This window comes from Chiloscyllium punctatum, chromosome 9, assembly GCF_047496795.1.
Source record: "Chiloscyllium punctatum isolate Juve2018m chromosome 9, sChiPun1.3, whole genome shotgun sequence".
NCBI classification, from domain to species: Eukaryota; Metazoa; Chordata; class Chondrichthyes; order Orectolobiformes; family Hemiscylliidae; genus Chiloscyllium; species Chiloscyllium punctatum.
The window spans coordinates 127,883,167-127,906,620 of NC_092747.1; positions in this window are offsets into that span (position 1 = coordinate 127,883,167).

Genomic DNA, 23,454 nt, shown 5'->3' on the forward strand with positions numbered 1-23,454 from the left:
CATTGATTGTACTTCACAAGGACTTTGAAGTGGCGTTGATACATAATCTAAGCTTTAGAGCCAGGGAGAAGAGTTGGAGCAATGACTGTTTCATACACAAAGCTCCTAAGTTTCAGTGGCTCTAGATTAAAAAGGCTATTACAGCTGGTTTTGAATAGTACACGGGAGTCACTGGGGCTTTCAAGGTGATCACAGCAGGCATTTTAGATCAATAGTTAAAGAAAACAGAAACTCCTAAAAAAACTCAGCAGGTCTGGCAGCATCTGTGGAGGGAAATCATAGATAGCATTTTGGTTCGAAGTTCTGAGAACGGTCACTCGACCCAAAACATTAACTCTGATTTCTCTTCACAGATGCTGCCAGACCTGCTGGGCTTTTTCAGCAATTTCTGTTTTTTTTTCTAATTTACAGCATCCACAGTTATTTTGGTTTTTATTTAAATCATTCGTGCCCTTTTTAAACCATTTTTAATCCACACTAAAGTCAAAGTATTAAAGTTGAATATGATCGTCTATTTTCACTATAATTGTATCATACTTGTGTTTGGCATCAAATTGGCACCTGCCATCAGATGTATTGGAATTAGAATTAGAATTGGATATTACTGTCATGTGTACTCAAGAACAGGAATACAAACGTCCAGCGAAACGTGTACAAAGTGATCATTCTGCAGCACCTTTGATTCACTCTTGTTTACAAAACTGGAATTTTGAAAAAAGGCAGAAATAAAGGAAACAGAACCAAAAGGAATGAGAAACATCCAGACATTAAAGTTATGTTTTAGTCTTATCTCTAAGCAGGTACCTGGGCCAAGCCACAGCCTGGTGTCTCAGGAGGAGCTGGGTGCTTTGTGCCTTTGACTCTAACACCCTCTGATCTCCTGCTGCTGTCTCTGACTCTATAACTACCGGTGCTGCAGCTAGATCCTGCAACATGCTCGGGCAGGGCACGCTCAGAGCCTCCAATCACTGGATCCCTCACCGGATCTGCAAACCTGCTTGGATAGGTCCTGCTCACAGCCTCTGATCACCGGATCCCTCACTGGATCCAGGAATCTGCTCAGACAGGATCTGTCACCAATGCCTAGCTGAAACAATACACTTTAACGGGAAGGGGGAAAAGAAAGGGCAACAGCAAAAAGAAAGCCAAGCAGGTGAAAGTGAATGGGCTCAGGAGCTTGAAATCAGCATTGCTCCTCTGTCACCATCTTGTGGCAGATTGGAAGCACTTCCTGGTTGATAATTAACCTGTTTGGCACCTTCTATAGCTAACAAGTCCTCGAAATGAACTTACTTTAGTAATAAGATAAACCAAAGAAAATCTCAGATTTCCTTAACAATTTACTCAGCTCAGCATCCTCAGATAACATTCGATATTGTGCCATAACTATCATGGTCACTGGCATTGGCAGACCTCTGGTGGGATGGCACTGTAATATAAAATTAGCATGCATTTAGATAATTTAATGCCATGGTTCTGATTTTCATTTGTGCTGATCTCTTAATATTCTTTCCTGTCAACCTTTTCTCCTTTTATCTTTTCTCCATTGTGATTGGCCAGTTCCAACTGGTTTTGTAATAGATATTAGAATTTTGAAGGGGGGGATTTGATGTCCCCGATGCTCTCTATTGGCAATCAAATGCAGATCCAAACTTGTCCAGAAAGAAACACATCCTGAAACAGACATTTGTCTGGAACATAAGATGTAGAAAAAGAAGTAGACCATTCAGCCCATTGAGACCACGCTATGGTTGAATGAGATGAATTTTGATCTGTTAATCCTCGACTCCACATTTCTGTCATTGTCCCAGAACTCTTGATTCCTTCAAGGTTCTCCATCCATCACATTGACCTGGGTTTCCGATGACTAGCCCCATGACATTGTCACGACACCACCACCTTCCCATACAATGGTCTGCTCTACAGTGCCCTGTCCAGTCGTGCAGAAAGTACTGATGTGGAGAAGGACAGCAGGCAGAATATCTTTCAGAGGTGTGCTGAAAAGGTTCAGAGGGTGCATCTGATCATAAGATTAAACAAATTCGACCTTCATCGCCATTGTCTGAACTCATTCACTTATAACTTTAAGTAAAAGCCTATTACTTCACTCCATCACCTTATCCTAACACTCCTTCATGTCAAATATGTTTGTCCTTGTATTATAATAATAATAATCTACTTGAATAAATCAGCACAAAATAAGTATACCCTTTCCTGTATGACTAACCAGAATGAATAAAAAGCAGACAGAACTGAATATTCTCCTTTAAATTACCAAACTCCAGAACGATATAAATTACTGGATCTGAACACCTTGTTTTCTTTGTGTGGTTTAAGATATCTTTATCTCTCCTATTCAAAAAATATACAAAGAACTGCAGATGCTGGAAATCAGAAATGAAAACAGAAATTGCTGGAAAAACTTGGAAGGTCTGGCATTGCCTGGGAGGAGAAAGCAGAGTTAACAGGAACAATGTGTTGAGGCTGTTAATAAGTTTGGTCCCTGAGGACTTTGGACATTTTCCCAGACAGAGTCATGTAAAGACATTGATGTTTACCTCTCCCTTTCTCAACATTTTGTAAATCAAGATTTTTGGGGCAGTTTGACCTCGTTAAGTAGTTACATTGAAAGCAAATCTATTCCCATTTGTCATTTTGTTGACTTCAAGTATGGTTTGGTTGATAACTGGATGCATTAATGTATTAGAAGGTCTGATTATTGTTTATCATTACAATAATTGTGAACATTGTATTTTGTCTTTAAATATTGATGTATTATTTCAGTAACAATCATTTTTGCATTTTTATAAACATGTGTAAATATATATGTGGCAGCTGGGACTAAATGGTTTCTGTTTGGTTTAATTAATGTCTTTGGCTCCAGCGTATATCCTTCTGTTTCACATAAAGTATGCAACTGGGAAAAGAAGATGGGTGCGTTTCATTGGCTGTACGACTAATGCAGTGGCTAACTTTCAGTCCATCCATATAAAGGTTTTAAATCCTTTGAGTTAACATTGAATATATCTTCAAGCTAAGAAAAAGTTCAATAGAAAACGGAACATGTTTAATCTCTCCAGATTGAGTTCTGAGGAAACATCTTTAACCTCTGTTGATGTGTATCCGAGAGTACATTCAATTACAGAGACACTCACTATAACAGAGGGTGTTAAAGCAGGAGAACTCAATAATTTATGGTGTAAAGGCAGCAGCATTTGGAGTGTAATAAAAGCCAATTCAGCTGCTACTTTTTCTCTATAATGCTGCCGATTTTCATTTTCATCTCATTACTGCCCTGGTCTTGGACCTGAGGCAGATAGGCAGCAAAACAAAATAAAGGATGCATATTGCTGATTTACCATTGAATATTTAGGAAAACATCAATTTACATGTTTAATGTTTCACACAGGTACAATTTGGGATGTAATTACAATATTTAACCAAGGGCCAATTTGAACATAGCCATAGAAGTAGCCATTTGAACATAGAACAGGATAGCACAGGAACAGGCCCTTCGTCCACCATGTTTTAGATTAGGTTACTTACAGTGTGGAAACAGGCCCTTCAGCCCAACAAGTCCACACCGACCCGCCGATGCGTAACCGTACATTTACCCCTTTACCTAACACTATGGGCAATTTAGCATGACCAATTCACCTGGCCTGCACATCTTTGGAGTGTGGGAGGAAACCGGAGCACCCGGAGGAAACCCACGCAGACACGGGGAGAACGTGCAAACTCCACACAGTCAGTTGCCTGAGTCGGGAATTGAACCCGGGTCTCTGGTGCTGTGAGGCAGCAGTGCTAACCACTGTGCCACCGTGATGCCCATGTTCTGGGCATGACCCCAAATTAAACTAATCCCTACTGCCTGCCTCCATTCCTTATATATTCATGTAATTATTTAAAAGTCCATTAAATACCACAATTGCATCTGCATCCATCACCACCCCAACTGCACGTTCCACATTCCGACCACTCTCTGTGTAAAAAGAAAAGTTCCCCTGATATCTCCTGTGAACTTTCCCCCTCTCATGTTAATACATGCCCCCTATTATTAGACAACTTGAGGAAAAAGATTCTGACCATTAACCATATTTATGCATTTCATAATTTTAAGACTTCTACCAAGTTATAAACTTCTATTTTTAGATTAGATTAGATTACTTACAGTGTGGAAACAGGCCCTTCGGCCCAACAAGTCCATACCAACCCTCCAAAACGCAACTTACCCAGACCCATTTCCCGACATTTACCACTGCACCTAACACTATGGGCAATTAAAAAATTTGTACTTAAAAAGATCCTAACTTGCAGATTGGTAAAGATACAAATAAGACGTCTTTATGTATAACTCCTTTCTGTCTTTCTGATCCTCAATCCAAACCACATAAATCTCCTTCTCTGTTAGATTTCAATCTTTCCAAAGTTCTTCTTTTAAACTGCTACTACAAACTCATATGAGATAGTATTCCTCACATCTCTGATGGTGATATACCCTTTGGGAGCTTATTCAGGTTCACAGTTCACCTGCTCTATTTATACTTGTTCAATATTTAGGAAAACATCAATTTAAATGTTTAATGTTTCACACAGGTACAATTTGGGTGTTGAAGGTCGGCTAGCCCTTATTGTCCAACCCCAGTTGCCTTTGAGAGGTGGTGGTCATCTGTCTTTGTGATCACTTCAGTCCATAGGGGTAGGTACACCAGTTAGTGTTTCAACACCAAAGCAGAATGTTGTGTGACTTGGAGGACAACTTGCAGATGGTGGTGCCCTTGTCCTTCTAGTAGAGCTCGCAGGGTTTGGAAGGTGTAGTTGAAGGAAGTTTGGCGAGTTCCTACAGCACACTTTGTACGTCAGTGGTGGAGGAGAGAATGTTGAAAATGGTGGATGTGGCACCTGCCAAGAGGGCTGCTTTGTCCTGGATGGTTTGAGCTTCTTGAGTGTTGTGTGAGCTGCTGTCATTCAAACAGAGTTAAAAAATCACACAACACCAGGTTATAGTCCAACAGGTTTAACTGGAAGCACACTAGCTTTCGGAGCGACGCTCCTTCATCAGGTGATTGTGGAGGGTTCAATCCTAACACACAGAATTTAGAGCAAAAATTTACAGTGTGATGTAACTGAAATTATGTATTGAAAAACACCTCAATTGTCTGTTGAGTCTTTTATCTGTTCGAATACCATGATAGTTTCACTTCTTTCATGTGTAAATCACAAACCCTTTTTTAAAAGTTGCATTCTTGGGTTAGCTGTTAACAATGGTGATAGTTAGACAATATGTTGAAGGTGTTGGCCCCCCGTGTTCCCTGTCTATTCCATGATGTTTAGATTGATTCTAATCTAAAAAGTGAGATAACGGAGTTTTACATGAATTCATGCAGTTTTTGAGCAAAGTACAATGTAACCCTGCATCCACCGGCATCTCCAAACCATTCAAACAGAGAGTATTCTACCATACTCTTGACTTGTACCTTGTTCAGAGAGTTGGGAGGCAAATTACTGACTACAGTATTTCTGGCTTTCATCACCTTGCGTAGCCCCAATATTTACATATCTACTCCAGTTCCATTTCTTATCAGCTGTGAAACCCAGGGAAACAATTATAGGGAATTCAGCAATGATAATACCATGTATACTAAGGAGTGATGGTTAGATTGTCTCTTATGGGAGTAGGTCATCAGCACAAATAACTTTAATTGTGGCCTCACTATGAAAGTTGATCAGACCTTTGTGAAATACGACATTCCTGACTTATCCCAGATGCAAACAAATTGACCCCAACATCTTCCTCATGTAGAAACATGTTATTTTGGAGTTGCATTATTTTCTACTAAAATTGTATCTTTAGGCCAAATCTTATGAAGCTCTGAGTGATGTGAGCCATGGAGAGATGGGTGATAAAATCAGGTAAGATGTTGAGAACCTTTTACTACAACCTTCTCATGTTGCTCAAGAGTGTGGCAAGATTCACACTAAAGAGCAGTGAGCTCCCAATTCACTCACTGTGTTGCTTATTTATACAGCCTAACCAGTCCAACTCACCAAAGTTCTGATTATTAGCAAAGTCACCATCAGGAAAACCTGGCATGGAAACCAGAGCAGGTTCAATTTTCTGTTTGCTCCAAAAATCCTTCAAATTGGACACCAGGCACCAACATCTCAGAGAATGCCCCATGGGGACTGAGCACACACTCCCCACTTCCATTGACATTACCAATGGTCATGTACTAGCCTCCATTGAACACTCATGGGATATGTTCAATCTACTTACAGAATCCTTCCTGAAGTTACATGCATACCCTGTAAGCTGGTAAGGTGATCTAGAACTGATCATAGATGACAGAGAGTATGGTGGAAGGTTGTTTTTCAGGTTGGACATCTGTGACCAGTGCTGGGACTCATTTTGTTTATAATTGGGAGGAGAATGTAGCTGGCTTGATTAGTGAGTTTGCAGATGACACAAAGCTTAGTTGTGGATAGAGAGGAGGATTGCCAGATTGCAGAATATAGATAGACTGGAGACTTGGGCGGAGAAATGGCAGATGGAGTTTAATCCAGACAAATGTGAGGACATGCACTATGGGAGTTGCATTCTTTGCAAACATGAGATGTGCAGCTGTGTCTGTGTGCAAACCTGTGTCAGAAACATGCAGGTGGAAGCTACCATTCCACTCCAAAAGGGAAGTGCTGAAGGACTGAAGTAGATGCTCCTTGGCCAAAGCCTAGACGTGACAATGCGATGAGTCTGGTGGTTGGCTGACGCAGAATTGTGTGGATAAAAAATCCATGGAGAAGGCAGAGACTTTGTGGAAAAAGAGTTGGAAGATAGCTGGAGCAAACAGTAGTCAAACTGCCACTGCCAAGTATCTGCCGGGTATCTGCTCTGACTTAATGTTGAGAATCTAGTCTCTTGGTGAAGGAGAGGAGACTTGGAAATGGTATAGAAATGAGGTGAGTTGGGGTTTTAGTAAGATGCAAATGTATGGGAAGACGTTGGTGCAAGTCAATGGTAGGATTCTGAAAAAAAACCATCTAGAGCTCAGGGGAAAATTATTTTAAAAACTTGACATTAAGATTTTGATTTTTTCATTCCCTCTGTATTTTTCCAACTGTCTTGTCATCTCTCATGGGGAATATTCCATCCATCAGATTTATTTTGGCAAACTTGGAGTCAAAGAGTCATAGAAATGCACAGCATGGAAACAGACCCTTCGGTCCAACCTGTCCATGCTGACCAGATATCCTAACCTAATCTAGTCCTACCTGCCAGCACCCGGTCCATATCCCTCCAAACCCGTCCTATTCATATACCCATCTAGATGCCTTTTAACTGTTGCAATTGTACCAGCCTCCACCACATCCTCTGGTAGCTCATTCCATACATGTACCACCCTCTGCGTGAAAAAGATGCCCCTTAGATCTCTTTTATATCTTTCTCCCTCACCCTAAACTTATGCCCTCTAGTTCTGGACCCCCCCCACCCTAGGGAAAAGACTTTGTCTATTTATCCTATCCATGCCCCTCATGATTTTATAAACCTCTATGAGATCACCCTCAGCCTCCATGCTCCAGGGAAAACAGCCCCAGCCTGTTCAGCCTCTCCCTGTAGCTCAGATCCTCCAACACTGGCTAACATCCTTGTAAATCTTTTCTGAACCCTTTCAAATTTCACAACATCTTTCCGATAGGAAGGAGACCAGAATTACATTCAATATTCCAACATTGGCCGAACCAATGTCCTGTACAGCTGCAACATGACCTCCTAACTCCTACTCAATACTCTGACCAATAAAATAAAGCATACCAAACACTTCTTCACTATCCTATTTACCTGCAACTCCACTTTCAAGGAGTTATGAACCTGCACTCCAAGGTCTCTTTATTCAGTAACAGTCTCTGGACCTTACCATTAAGTGTATAAATCCTGCTAAGATTTGCTTTCCCAAAATGCAGTACCTCGCATTTATCTGAATTAAACTCCATCTGCCACTTCTCAGCCCATTGGCCCATCTGGTCAAGATCCTGTTGCAATCTGAGGTAACCCTCTTCACTGTCCACTACACCTCCAATTTTGGTGTCATCTGCAAACATACTAACTACACCTCTTATGATCATATCTTATATTCGTCAAGAAAAATAATTTCAGCAAATTAATCCAGGTCATTCACAAACAATGCTTGGTTGAAGATCCTCAAGAAAAGTTTTTGTTTCTTTAGAAGCAACAAAGTAATGTTTAAATCTCCAAAAAGGTTACATGATGTGAAACACCTCCTGGCTTCCCTCCTAAATTCTCCATCATGTGAAACAGCAGAACATTAACCTATTGCTGCAGTACATACTTAAAATATTAACCTTATCCATTGTCTCAGAAGTACCAGAATTATGTTATATTGGAGAGAATGTCATTGCCAGTACCTCCCCTTTCTGACACTGTATATGTAACTGACATGCTACTGTTTTTGCCAGAAGCCTGTTCCGCATGTCCACATGTTAAGGTCAATAACTTCTTTCTTACTGACAACTAACTGTCAATCATCATGAAACTTACCAATCACCATCACTCATATTCATTTCCTCACTGGATTGGTTCCATACCAAACGTGGCAGCTTCTCACAATCTATCATGATATTGGACACCAGAATTGGCTTGGAGCAGGATTTCAAAGTATTGTGTAAAAATGTTAAACCTCAGCCTCACACAGAACAACAATTAAAATGATGACTGTTTACAGCTGTACTTTCTAAAAGGAAAACTATGCATACAGTTCAGTATGCTCTGAAAATATAACATGGCTTTCATTAATTGGTCAAAATAGTTAAGTTTTTGCTGACAGTCAGAGAATAATTATAAGCTTGCTCTACTAAACAATTTGCAATTCTAATACTTTGGTTGGATGTGCCTGCCTTTTTACATTCAAAGTAAAGGAACTTTGATAATTCACACCACAACATGACCCACTTATATCACATCAATGTACTGTCATAGGACACCTTACTAGAGAACTCAAAAGCAAAATTTGACAGCGAGCCAGATAAGAGGATATAAGTGCAGAGAATCAAAAGCTTGGTCAGGGAGTCTTTAGGAAGCAGAAAGAGAGGTGGAGAGGTTTAAGCAGTGAATTCTAGAGAGAACGGTGATGGTAGTCAAAAAGGGCAGCATGGTGGCTCAGTGGTTAACACTGCTGCTTCACAGTGCCAAGGACCCAGGTTCGATTCCAGCCTTGGACGACTGTCTGCGTGAAGTTTGCACATTCTCCCGGTGTCTGTGTGGGATTCCTCCGGCTGCTGTGGTTTCATCCCACAGTCCAAAGATGTGCAGGTCAGGTGAATTGGCCATGCTAAATTGCCCATAGTGTTAGGTGCATTAGTCAGAGGGAAATAGGTCTGGGTGGGTTACTCTTCGGAGGGTCGGAGTGGACTTGTTGGGCTGAAGGGCCTATTTCCACACTGTAGGGAATCTAATCTAAAGCTTGGTAGCCAATGTTGGGATAATGCTCAAGAGGCCAGAGCAAAAGCAATGGTTGTGGGGCTGGCAAATATTACAGAGATGTTAAGGACAGAGGCCATTGAGAGGTAGAACACAATGATGAACATTTTAAATTGGAGACACAGTTTAATTTGGAGTCTGTGTAGATCAGTGAACGCAGATCTGAAAAGTGAATGTGGCTTGGCATGATTAAGGATGTAGACAACACAGTTTTGGATGACCTGACATTTACTGACACTGGAATGTAAGAAGTCAGCAAAGAGACACTGAGTCCATGAAGCTGCACTCCAGTCATAAAAAGCTGTTAAATGTGCAGTGAAATAATTTTATTCATTGTCGGCTAGAAATCCATGACAATCACAGCAGCAGCACTGTCACAGTTTCATATATTGAATTCCCTTAAGAAGTGGTTGGTAGTTTGTTTTGATTTTTAAAGGATTGGTACATTTTGTACGAAAAGGTGAGATTAAACTATTTGACAATCATAATTAAAATTTACTTTATTGACTAAAGTCAACAAATATTTTTGCAAATGTTACATGGATCTTATACTATTTAGAAAAGTTATTCAGGGTCAATGGAAGGCCTCTAGATTACCTGATATCAAAATTAAATATGTTGTTTCATTCAGCTTTGTACTCAGATATGACCTTGTAACACTGCCTGATGCACGTACTGTAACACAGTCTGACATGTGCTGTAACACTGCCTGACGCATGTACTGTACCCCTGCCTGACACGTACTGTAACAGTGTTTGACACATACAGTAACAGTACCTGACGCATGTACTGTAACACTGTCTGACATGTACTTTAACACTGCTTAACACATGTACTGAAACACTGCCTGACACATGTACAGTAACACTGAATAACACACATACTGTCTAACTGCCTGACAGGTGTACTGTAACTCTGACACGTACTGTAACACTGTCTGACGCATGTACTGTAACACTGTATGACACGTACTGTAACACTGTCTGATGCATGTACAGTAACATTGCCTGACGCGCCTACTGTTAAACTGTCTGACACTGTACTGTAACACTGTCTGACACATAGTGTAACACTGCCTGATGCATGTACTGTAACACTGTCTGATGCATGGACTGTAACACTGTCTGACATGTACTGTAACTTTGTCTGACGCATGTACGGTAACACTATCTGACACATGTATTGTAACACTGTCTGAAACGTACTGTAACACTGTCTGACGCTTGTACAGTAACACTACCTGACGCATGTACTGTAATACTGTCTGACATGTTCTGGAACACTGTCTGACGCATGTACAGTAACACTGCCTGACGTGTGTACTGTAACACTGTCTGACACGTACTGTAACACTACCTGATGAATGTACTGTAGCACTGTCTGACAAGTACTGTAACAGTATCTGACACGTACTGTAACAATATCTGACACATACTGTAACACTATCTGACATGTACTGTAACACTGCCTGACACATGTACTCTAACACTGTATGATGCATGTACTCTTACACTGTATGAGACGTACTGTAACACTGTCTGACGCATGTCCAGTAACACTGCCTGATGCGCCTACTGTAAAACTGTCTGACACTGTACTGTAACACTGTCTGACAAGTGGTGTAACACTGCTTGACGCATGGACTGTAACACTGCCTGATGCATGTACTGTAACACTGTCTGACACGTACTGTAACACTGTCTGACGCATGTACATTAACACTGTCTGACATGTAACATGTACTGTAAAACTGTCTGACACTGTACTGGATCACTCTCTGGCACATGCTGTAACAGTGTTTGACACGTACTGTAACACTTTCTGATGCATGTACTGTGACACTGTCTGATTATATACTGTAACACTGTCTGACACGTACTGTAACACTGCCTGATGCATGTACTGTAAAACTGCCTGACACGTGTACTGTAACAGTGTCTGACATGTACTGTAACACTGCCCGATGCACGTACTGTACAACTGCCTGACACGTGTACTGTAACACTGTCTGACATGTACTGTAACACTGTCTGACACGTACCGTAGCACTGTCTGACGCATGTACTGTAACACTGTCTGACACGTTCTGTAACAGTGTTTGACACATACTGTAACACTTTCTGATGCATATACTGTGACACTGTCTGATTATGTACTGTAACACTGTCTGACACGTACTGTAACACTGCCTGATGCATGTACTGTAACATTGTCTGACACATACTGTAACACTGCCTGATGCATGTACTGTAACACTGTCTGACACATACTATACACTGCCTGACGCATGTCCTGTAATAATGTCTGACGCATGCACTGTAACACGGTCTGAGATGTACTGTAACTCTGTCTGACACGTACTGTAACACTGCCTGATGCATGTACTGTAACACTGTCTGACGTATGTACAGTAACACTGCCTGACGCATGTACTGTAACACTGTCTGACATATGTACAGTAACACTGCCTGACGCATGGACTGTAACACTGCCTGATGCATGTACTGTAACACTGTCTGACACGTACTGTAATACTGTCTGACGCATGTACAGTAACATTGCCTGACGCGCCTAGTGTAAAACTGTCTGACACTGTACTGTAACACCGTCTGACACGTACTGTAACACTGTCTGACACATGTACTGTAATACTGTATGACACGTACTGTAACACTGTCTGATGCATGTACAGTAACACTGCCTGACGCGCCTACTGTAAAACTGTCTGACATTGCACTGTAACACTGACACGTAGTGTAACACTGCCTGACGCATGGACTGTAACACTGTCTGACACGTACTGTAATACTGTCTGATGCATGTACAGTAACATTGCCTGACGCGCCTAGTGTAAAACTGTCTGACACTGTACTGTAACACTGTCTGACACGTACTGTAACACTGTCTGACGCATGTACAGTAACACTGTCTGACGTAACATGTACTGTAAAACTGTCTGACACTGTACTGGATCACTGTCTGACACGTATTGTAACAGTGTTTGACACGTACTGTAACACTGTCTGACACATGTACAGTAACACTGCCTGACGCGCCTACTGTAAAACTGTCTGACACTGTACTGTAACACTGTCTGAAACGTAGTGTAACACTGCCTGACGCATGAACTGTAACACTGCCTGATTTATGTACTGTAACACTGTCTGACACATGTACAGTAACACTGTCTGATGCATTTACTGTAACACTCTCTGACACGTACTGTAACACTATCTGACATGTACTGTAAAACTGTCTGACACTGTACTGGATCACTGTCTGATACGTATTGTAACAGTGTTTGACACATACTGTAACACTGTCTGACGCATGTACTGTAACACTGTCTGACGCATTTACTGTAGCACTCTCTGACACGTACTGTAACACTATCTGACATGTACTGTAACACTGTCTGACACGTACTGTAACACTGTCTGACGCATGTACAGTAACAATACCTGACGCATGTACTGGAACACTGTCTGACACATTCTGGAAAACTGTGTGACACATGGACGGTAACACTATCTGACACATGTATTTTAACACTGTCTGACTCCTACTGTAACACTGTCTGACGCATGTACAGCAACACTACCTAATGCATGTACTGTAAAACTGCCTGAAACGTACTGTAACAGTGTTTGACATGTACTGTAACACTGCTTGACTCATGTACTGTAACACTGTCTGACGCATGTACAGTAACACTGCCTGATGCGCCTACTATAAAATGGTCTTACACTGTACTGTAACACTGCCTGAAATGTAGTGTAACACTGCCTGACGTATGGACTGTAACACTGCCTGAAACGTAGTGTAACACTGCCTGACGTATGGACTGTAACACTGCCTGATGCATTTACATTAACACTGTCTGACATGTAACATGTACTGTAAAACTGTCTGACACTGTATTGGATCACTGTCTGACACGTATTGTAATAGTGTTTGACACGTACTGCAACTCTGTCTGACGCATGTACTGTAACACAGTCTGAAGCATTTACTGTAACACTCTCTGACACGTACTGTAACACTATCTGATATGTACTGTAATACTACCCGATGCACGGACTGTAAAACTGCCTGACACGTGTACTATAACACTGTCTGAAATGTACTGTATCAGTGTTTGACACGTACTGTAACACTATCTGACTCATGTACTGTAACACTGTCTGACATGTACTGTAACACTGTCTGATGCATGTACTCTTACACCGTCTGGCACATGTACTGTAACACTGTCTGACACGTACCGCAGCACTGTCTGACGCATGTACTGTAACACTGTCTGACACGTTCTGTAACAGTGTTTGACACATACTGTAACACTTTCTGACACATGTACTGTGACACTGTCTGATTATGTACTGTAATACTTTCTGACACTTACTGTAAAACTGCCTGATGCATGTTCTGTAACGCTGCATGATGCATGTACTGTAACACTGTCTGACACATACTGTAACACTGCCTGACGCATGTCCTGTAACAATGTCTGACATGTACTGTAACACTGTCTGACGCATGTACTGTAACACGGTCTGACATGTACTGTAACACAGTCTGACATGTACAGTAACAGTGTCTGACATGTACTGTAACACTGTCTGATTCATGTACTGTAACATTGTCCGACATGTACTGTAATACTGTCTGACGCATGTACTCTTACACTGTCTGACACGTTCTGTAAATGTGTTTGACATATACTGTAACACTATCTGACACATGTACTGTAACACTGTCTGACACGTTCTGTAACACTGTCTGATGCATGTACTGTAACACTGTCTGACACGTTCTGTAACAGTGTTGACATGTACTGTAACACTGCCTGACACATGTACTGTAACCCCGTTCTGACATGTACTGTAACATTGTCCGATGCATGTACTGTAACACTGTCTGACACGTTCTGTAACACTGTCTGATGCATGTACTGTAACACTGTCTGACACGTACTGTAACACTGCCTGATGAATGTACTGTAACAGTGTCTGACACGTACTGTAACACTCTCTGACATGTACTGTAACACTGTATGACGCATGTAATGTAACACTTTATGACAAGTACTGTAACACTTTACTGTAACACTTTATAACACTGCCTGATGCATGTTCTGTAACAATGTCTAACATGTACTGTAACACTGTCTGACATGTACTGTAACACTGTCTGACGCATGTGCTGTAACACTGCCTGACACATGTATTGTAATACTGCCTGATGCATGTACTGTAACACTGTCTGACACGCACTGTAAAACTATCTGACGCATGTACTGTAACACTATCTGACACATGTCCTGTAACACTGCCTGATGCATGTACTTTAGCACTGTCTGACAAGTACTGTAACACTGTCTGATATGTACTGTAACACTGTCTGACACATGTACTGTAACACTGTCTGACACGTACTGTAACACTGTCTGACATGTAATGTAACGCTGCCTGACACGTACTGTAACACTGCCTGATGCATGTACTGTAACAGAGTTTGACATGTACTGTAACACTGTCTAACACGTACTGTAACACTGTCTGACATGTACTGTCACATTGCCTGAAGCATGTACAGTAACACTACCTGATGCATGTAATGTAACAGAGTCTGACATGTACTGTAACACTGTCTGACTCATGTACTGTAACACTGTCTGACTCATGTACTGTAACACTGTCTGACACGTACTGTAACACTGCCTGACGCATGTATCGTAAGACAGTCTGACATGTACTGTAACACTGCCTGATGCATGTACCGTAACACTGTCTGACATGTACTGGAACACTGCCTGATGCATGTACTGTAGCACTGTCTGACATGTACTGTAACAGTGTCTGACATGTACTGTAACACTGTCTGACGCATGTACCATAACACCGTCTGAGATGTACTGTAACTCTGTCTGACACGTACAGTAGCAGTGTCTGACATGTACTGTAACACTCCCTGACACGTACTGTAACACTGTCTGACGCATGTACTGTAACACTGCCTGACACGTACTGTAACACTATCTGACACATGTACTGGAACACTGTCTGACACGTACTGTAACACTGTCTGACGCATGTACAGTAACACTACCTGACCCATGTACTGTAACACTGTCTGATTATGTATTGTATCACTGTCTGAAACGTACTGTAACACTGCCTGATGCACGTACTGTAACACTGTCTGACACGTCCTGTAATAGTGTTTGACACGTACTGTAACACTGTCTGGCACATGTACGGTAACACTGCCTGACACATGTACTATAACACCTTCTGACACTGTACTGTAACATTGTCTGACACATACTGTAACAGTGTCTGACATGTACTGTAACACTGTCTGACATGTACTGTAACACTGCCTGACACGTACTGTAACACCGCCTGACACGTACTGTAACACTGCCTGACGCATGTACTCTAACACTGTCTGACACGTACTGTAACACTGTCTGACACGTACTGTAACACTGTCTGACGCATGTACTCTAACACTGTCTGACACGTACTGTATCACTGTCTGACACGTACTGTAACACTGTCTGACGCATGTACTGTAACACTGTCTGACACGTACTGTAACACTGTCTGACGCGCCTACTGTGAAACTGTCTGACACGTATTGTAACAGTGTTTGACACGTAGTGTAACACTGCCTGACGCATGAACTGTAACACTCTCTGACACATTTACTGTAACACTCTCTGACACGTACTGTAACACTATCTGACATGTACTGTAACACTGCCTGATGCATGTACAGTAAAACTGCCTGACACGTGTACTGTAACACTGTCTGACACGTACTGTAACAGTGTTTGACACGTACTGTAACACTGCCTGACTCATGTACTGTATCACTGCTTGACACATCCTGTAACACTGTCTGACACGTACTCTAACACTGTCTGATGCATGTACTCTAACACTGTCTAACACATGTACTGTAACACTGTCTGACACATACTGTAACACTGCCTGACGCATGTACTGTAACACTGTGTAGCACGTACTCTAACATTGTCTGACATGTACTATAACATTGCCTGACGCACGTACTGTAACACAGTCTGACACGTTCTGTAACAGTGTTTGACACATACTGTAACACTGTCTGACACGTACTGTAACACTGCCTGACGCATGTACTGTATCACTGTCTGAAACGTACTGTAACACTGCCTGATGCACGTACTGTAACACTGTCTGACACATGTACTGTATCACTGTCTGAAACGTACTGTAACACTGCCTGATGCATGTACTGTAACACTCTCTGACACGTCTTGTAACACTGTCTGACACATGTACTGCTGTTATAACATACATGGCGCAAACTGCTCCTTCAAACCCTATTGCTTTTGTTACTCTCTTACACTGAGTGTTTCAGTGTTGTATACTCCATCATAACCTCATGCACAAGAACAGCCTCCTGCTCTACCAAGTCTTTCCCCAATGAACCTCTTCAATATATCACAAGATGATCATACACAAGACGATGGGCCATACACAATGCTTTTCATGGATTTTGTGTTTTAGAGAATCTGTTGAGGTTTTATAATGTTACAAGTTTGTACTTTTGTAATTTTACATTTATAGAAAAACGGCTAGTGTGCTGCACAGATGTTCAGGCCACCCATTACAAGCAAGGAGAAACTCATCTTTATATTCCAATTTCAAAATTTCAGGATATCTCAAATAGTTTCACATGCAAGTGTAATATTTTTGAAACACAGTCATTGTTGCACTGTTGAAAAAACTGTTAGCAAATTTGAACACAGCAAAGCACAGTGAGATAAAGAACCAGGTAATCTACCTTAATAACGCTGATGCAACTGTTGGCTACAACACCCTCGCTTTTCACTGAAAAATTAGATTAGATTAGATTCCCTACAGTGTGGAAACAGTAACCATGTTATCTATCTGTTCTGATCCACACCGACCCTCCAGAGAGTAATCCACCCAGATCCATTCCCTTCTGACTAATGCACCTAATACTATGGGCAATTTAGCATGGCCAATTCACCTGACCTGCACATCTTTGGACTGTGGGAGGAAACTGGAGCACCCAGAGGAAACCCACACAGACACAGGGAGAATGTGCAAAATCTGCACAGACAGTCACCCGAGGCTGGAATTGAACCTGGGACCCTGGTGCTGTGTGGCAGCAGTGCTAACCACTGAGCCACTGTATCAAAGCATCGAATATTTTCATTTGAGGACATTAATGGGGCAGTGGTTTAAGGTCACATCTGAAGGGCAACACTTTCAGAAGCATAGAAGTAGCAGTTTAGATTGTGGCTACAGATAGACAGTGGAAACAGGAGCCATGTTGAAACCACACCAGGAAGAAGGGGAGGGGCAGGGTGGTGGTGGAAGGATTGTGGGGGGAGGTGAAGGTGGGGGTAGGCAAGGAAGAAAGTTGTCAGCTTGCTCCAACAAAGTGGACAGCAATTGCCTCAATTGAAGGGCCATTTACTGCTGGAGACAGGATCTTTGCCACAATTAAAATCTTCCCTTCATCAGATGTGGAGCTGACCAAATTTCTACAGATTTTGTCCAAGTATCATGCTGAGGGGAATCATCAAGTGACCCCAGGTCAATATTGTCCTGGCAGCGGTGGCCACACTAACAGTGAACAATGACAAATGTCCTTTTTATCGGACAGTATGAAATATTGTGGTGTTACCCATCACTGGTAATGCTCTGATGTCCTCATGTTATTTAATATACTCCTTGACGCAAACTTGGAATGCAATTTCACAAACAGTCAACTGTGAAAACAATGGTTCAACTCTCCTGCTTCTTGGATGCTGCCTGACTGGCTGTGCTTTTCCAACGACACTTTTCGACTCTAACCCTCCAGCATCTGCAATCCTCACTTACTCCTAGTTATTGTTACTTTGAAATTATATGTGATACCTACCCTTTTGTTTGTTTACAATGTTCTTTCCAATAAGCTTATTTAGAAACTAGGAACACTGTAAAATGGGATTCAGATTAATCATGCTAATAATGTTTTTTTGATTCAAAGAGAATCTAAAATGAACCACACAGTTGTCATAGCAAATAATAGTGACAACATAATTCCCTGAACTAGTCAATGAGCTTCTGACATTCAGTGACAATTAAGGAGTATCTGACTTGGTGGACTTTACAATTATTGGTGACAATGATTCCTTACTGTTTTACATAATTATTATGTTATAGCTTGTTATTACACAGATCTTTTGATTGGGTTTTGTGGTAAGATTATTCAATTTGAAGGCTTCTGGACTATTTGGCTTGACCCAGTTCCTATGATAGTACATTCGCTGAGTAAATCAAATCTGCCTTATTTCCTATTCTTTTTATAAGTAAGCAACTTGTATATATGACCCCTAAATTTATATTCACCCACCAGTGGAAACAATATTTTCCATTCACCCTGGTCTAGAATTCCTCGGCTTTGTTCTACTTCTGCTGTTTGTTAGTCCCGTAGAGTCTAAGAAACATTTTACAATAATAACCCTTGTGTCTCAGTTATCTTGGTTTTTACTCACTGGGGTACCATGCAGGAATTCAATTCCCACCACTCCTGGAGACATTACAGAAGTTTTTTTAAAAAATCAGAATATGCTGGTTACCCAGGATGTCTCCAGCCAGACCTTCAACACATTAGAAGTCACATCACAAGTAGTTCAGCAAAACCCTTAGACTGTATCAGAGTGAAGAGCAGTTTGTGGCCTTTATCACACCCTGAGGCAATAACTGAGGCATTCCAGTTAGTAAGTTTAGTTTAAGGATCCCAAACTCACTTTGACAGTGGCTGAGAAAAGTTAGGTGTGGAAGGTGTGAGACCGGGCAGGGTAGAAGGTGTGTGGAGGGGTACAGTGGCAGGTAACTGGTTGAGAGGGAGGCTATGCCAGGTATCAGAGGAGTGGTGTCTGTTCAGAGGGAGTCAAGTGTTTGGGGAGTGGTGTTTGTTGCCCAAGCAATGGGGAGGGGTCTGTCATTTGGAGATGGAGGAAGGTCCAGTCAGTTGTCCATGTTGGGGGATTAGCTGTGCCTTTGAGAGAGTGGTTGTCAGTTGAGGAACAAGGATTTTCTAATTGGCTATCCATGGGGAGAGAGTTGGTGTTGCCAGTGTGAGTGAATGTGGGCTCTGTGAGAGTGATTGCACAGCTCCAGTGCAGAATAGGGGCTTGCAGGATTATGCTTCATTAGGAATTAAAACAGGGTTTTCGTTCCTCTGACTTATCCTAGCTAGCCATTCATGTAGTGAGTCAGCACTCTGTAAATGGTATCGTTGTTCGTGATAATATTTTTTGACTATTTATCCAGAGACCCGGTTAATGTTCTGGGGATCTGGGTTCAATTTCTGTCACAGCGCATGGTGGTATTGGAAATTAAAAGAATCTGGAATTAAGAGTTTAATCGTGACCATGAAACCATTATTGATTGTTGGGGAAAAAAACCCATCTGTTTCATTGATATCTTTAAAGAAGGAAACTGCTATCCTTACCTGGTCTGAACCACATTGAGTCCAGACCCACAGCAATGTGGTTGATTCTTAACTGCCCTTTGGGCAAATAGGAATGGGCAATAAATGCTGGTCCAGCCAGCGGCACCCCCATCCTGTGAATGAATTTAAAAGATAAATCCCTGACTTTAACTGAGCTTGGGACCTTTTCACAGGTTTCCAGATGTCAGGTATTGCTTGTTGGAAGTTTAAACCAAATTAACAGCAGCGATAACCCCTCCATCAGTCGCCTCACAATGAACATGTGAGGATACATACAAAAGACAGCAACAAATGCTTAGATGGTGAGCTGTCAATATTGACATCACTCACCTAGCATATTGCTCCACACAAAGGAACAGGGAGCACTCAACAAAGTTCACACATGGCACTTTGACAGATGATTTTATTCCAATGAATGCATCAGTTATCACAGGGGAAGAAACAGCTAGAGTTTGTATGAGTTACTAGGCTCATGTTCTCCCAGCCCCATAACACCCATTGTGTAGAAGGGCATGTCAATGAATAAGTGAGAAGGAATCATTTCCATTGCCCTGTTCAGCCTGACTGACCAAGCTTACAGCATCATTGCATATTGTACCACTTTGAAAGTTGCTGTTTTCACTGAGAGGACTGTCTTGAATCTGCAAGGTTACAATGTTCAAGATTGCTTCAGACCAGAATTTGTATCTCACACTGTTCGACACTGTGCAATGCTGTAATTACAAATAATTTCAGCTAGGCATTCTGTAAGTACCTAATTCATGCAACTGCTTCTTATAATGCTTCACATCACTTGTTAGTAAAGCCCACACAGACAGAAAAACTGTAACTCTACCCACTCTACATTTGGTTGTAGCTATTCTCTGTTGACAGTACAGGGTTCTGAGGTGATTGAATATGACAGGAAAAGGTGGACTCAATGATTTTCAACCTTGCTTTTGTAATCCTAGCCTCCTCCCTAAACCACAATGTGCCTTTGTTCCTGGCACTCCCTGACCAGCCCAGCAGCATGATTCCTCCACAGCCTCGGACACATTCGCTGAAAGTTGGATTGTAGCCCCTTCACTTTAATCCCTGAGGTCCAGCCCTAAGCTTTAGTCTTGCTAACTGTTATATTGCACTGTGCCTCCCAACCCCAACTCCACCATCAAGAGCACTGTTGTGGTGACCTCTCTCATAGTGTCATATATCCTCCCAAGATTAATGTCTCTTCCACTTAATGTGCCCAACTTGTCTCCTTCTTTATACTTAACCCTTCTACACTCCAGCTTGTGTCCTCTAATCCCCAGCATTAATGTTCACAACCACCCCCGCACCAGAACAGCGCACTCTTATGAGCCCCATTCCCCCTTTCACTTTCATGCAGATAACCCTTAAGACCAACCGTCCCTTAAACTCCCAACCAATGTAGATGGATTGATCTGACTGATGACTGAGCAGACCCATTGAACGATCTGTGTGTAGATTCAAACCTGATCCACCCTGACCTGGCTGACTGTTTGTACTGGTCCTGAAGGACTGACCATAGCCCCTCCCTGGACTGTAATGATTATAATCCTCTAACTGCGGCTGCCGAATTGCTTGGCTGAATGTGTCCAAACCCCTGGACTGAAATTGGACAATACCAATGATTGACTGCACCAAGACATCCTGACTGTCTTGACCGAGGAACACTCCCTTAGACACAGAGACATGGCCGGTTGGTTGATGCACAAGGAGAGTTTGCCTCATAAACGGGCTGGCCCATGGTGTAGGCATGAGATTGACAGCAACATGTCTATCCCCTGTAACTGTTCATTGCTGATAAACATGACAAGCTGTGTGGCTTATATCTGCTTGGAAAAACAAGGCATGACTGTAGCCTGCGAGCTCTGGCTGAGTTGGCAAAGTGCCAAAAGGCAATCTCGGGCGTCTGCAAGAGTCCAAGTGGTAAGTGAACACAAAGAGAGTGAACAAGCAGCCCTGAGCTATACCCTGGTCCAATGATGAGCATCTGTCTCTTAACATATAATATCCTGGTAGCAGCAGAATCATATTGTGACTGGATTTGTAGTAAGGTCACAGATAATAAGAACAGGAGGAGGCCATTTGGCCCATTGAGCCTGCTGTGCTATTCAACAGGTTTGTGGCTGATCTGACATTCCTCATGTCCATTTTCCTGCCCTTTTCCCATAACCATTGATTCCCCAACTGATCAAGAATCTATCTCACCCTGAGGTATGTACAAGGACTCTGCCTCCGCATGGTGTCTGTGGCAAGAAGGTCCAAAGATTCACAATCCTCTGAGATATGTCATGATGTTGCTGGAAGGCTGGTACATGTCAGAAGGGAAGGTGTGTGGATGGGTGGTCTGTGCTGTCACTGCCCACAGTGTGCACCCATGGTGGAAGCTAGGAATGAAGAACCACAGGCTGGAATAACCAGGTAAATGCTTTGATTTTAATGCCGGGAATTGCTATTGGGTAGGTCTCATTGCTTACTCACAGGAATCCCTTCTTGGTGTTAGACATCGGGTCAGAAATGGAACTTTGTGCTCTCAATATCAAGAAGTCTTCACTGGCTTTTTCATATAATTTTCCCAACTTTCTTGCCATGGTCCATGGTGTCAGGGTCTGGGGAGATTCCTGTCTCCGTGGCTCCTATCAGATACTGGCTGGGTAGCTGCAGTCAATCTTCCAGAACCTCCACAAGCAGCTGTTCATTGTCAGTAATCAAGGATATTTGGCTGGTTGACAATTCAGCATATGTGATTTCATATTCACAACTAATCTAAGCCTCATCTGATGTCTAGGTGTGGACAGTTTTGCAATCCGAAATCTATAATTATGTTTTGTCACTTAATATATGCCAATACATTGACAATCAGGTCTCTTTCTAAGCCTGAGCTTCAATGATATTTGGTCAATTTTGTGGTCAGAGCCACCAGATCCACCTGAGATACTTTGGGAGATTCATTACCAACAATTAGGAAAGACTGGTATTGGTAATTGCTACTGTCAATATTATATTGTTGATTACTGATATTAGTGTAAGTTACTGATACCAAGTGGCCGATTGAGTTCAATATAAGCAAGTGAGGAAGGCAAAGACCTAATGGTTTTATTGTTGGACTGTTAATCCTGACACCCAGGTAATGTGCTGGGGTCTCGGGTTCAAATCTTGCCACAGCAGATGGAGGACTTTGGATACAATTTTTAAAAATCTGGAATTAAGAGTTTTAAGATGACTGTGAATCTGTTGTTGATTGTCAGGAAAAACCCATCTGGTTCACTCTTGTCTTTTTGGGAAGTGTAGTGTTTGGCACCAGGTGAACCTCATTGGGAACCTTAGGGTACAAAGTTCTCGGTTGGGGTCGTTAACCTGGAAAGCCTTGGCTGGTCACAAAGGAAAACTAAGAGAGAAGGGCACTGTTAGTCACTGGGTGTTTCCTTTTTTTC